At 30.5% G+C, this 930-nt stretch overlaps 1 protein-coding gene across 2 annotated transcripts in view; it reads right to left on the bottom strand.

The window, feature by feature from the left end:
- The window catches only part of LOC119590709 (L-galactose dehydrogenase-like), an 8,081-nt gene that overhangs the window by 5,357 nt on the left and 1,794 nt on the right, over positions 1-930 (bottom strand). The window lies entirely within an intron of this gene.

Below are 930 nucleotides of genomic sequence, written 5' to 3'. Positions count from 1 at the left end.
CTGGGAGCATTATGCGTTATTTCTTTATACCTAGAGCTTGTTTACATGTGTGGCAAAACGTGGTTTCAATTTACACATACAAAATTCACAGTATTACTTGCTAATTCCGCCGAGTGTTAATTGAATTACATTTAAAACAAAATAAATGCCTTACAGAATAGTTTAATTTAATATTCACTGGTCTATATATCGTCTGTATTCCTAATATGTCCTGTTCATTTTAAAGTCATTGAACCAATAAATAAATAAAAAATGTTTATTGCTTAACTTTTAAACATTATAATTATTTGTATAACTTCAGGGGATTATTTAACGAAAAAATTTACGTGTTTTATTGATTCAGTAAACATATTTTACATAATTATCTTGAGAATCTTTTAAGACCGTCAAAGTGGGTTTGTGATCGAAATACTGGTGATATTGCATTAATATGTAAACAAACAAAGCCTGTGAACACGCTGTCAGGAAGGAATGAACACTTTAGTACAAGACAATCGAACAAAAAGATGAAATGGTAGATATTACAGTACGTACCTATATTATACTTTTTTTTCCAGTCATATAAAAAGTTCAAATCTGCAGGTTGAATTAAACTTCCAAGACAGATGACTACACATACTGAATGAAAGTGGGAAAAGTCTTAGTATTTTATGAAAAAATCCACTAGCCTGCAATAGCCTACCTGTTGTAGATACATCACTAAACAAATCATATGTACGATGTTATAGTAACGACAAAAACAGTTGTAAACAAAGAAAACAAGTTCTACAATTAAATTGCCAGATTGCCAAGTTGGAAACCACATGCTCACGATGGACTCTCGTTATTCAATTTGTTGTTGACATTCCATGAAGAATGTTTCTACCATTATAGACATAACAAAAAATCTTCGTTTAAATAAAATCTATCAGGTTATAAGTGTTAGCAGCG

Source organism: Penaeus monodon, chromosome 27 (genome assembly GCF_015228065.2).
Source record: "Penaeus monodon isolate SGIC_2016 chromosome 27, NSTDA_Pmon_1, whole genome shotgun sequence".
NCBI lineage: Eukaryota > Metazoa > Arthropoda > Malacostraca > Decapoda > Penaeidae > Penaeus > Penaeus monodon.
The sequence above is the reverse complement of the archived record's forward strand: the minus strand, read 5'-3'. Positions and strand labels throughout refer to the sequence as shown.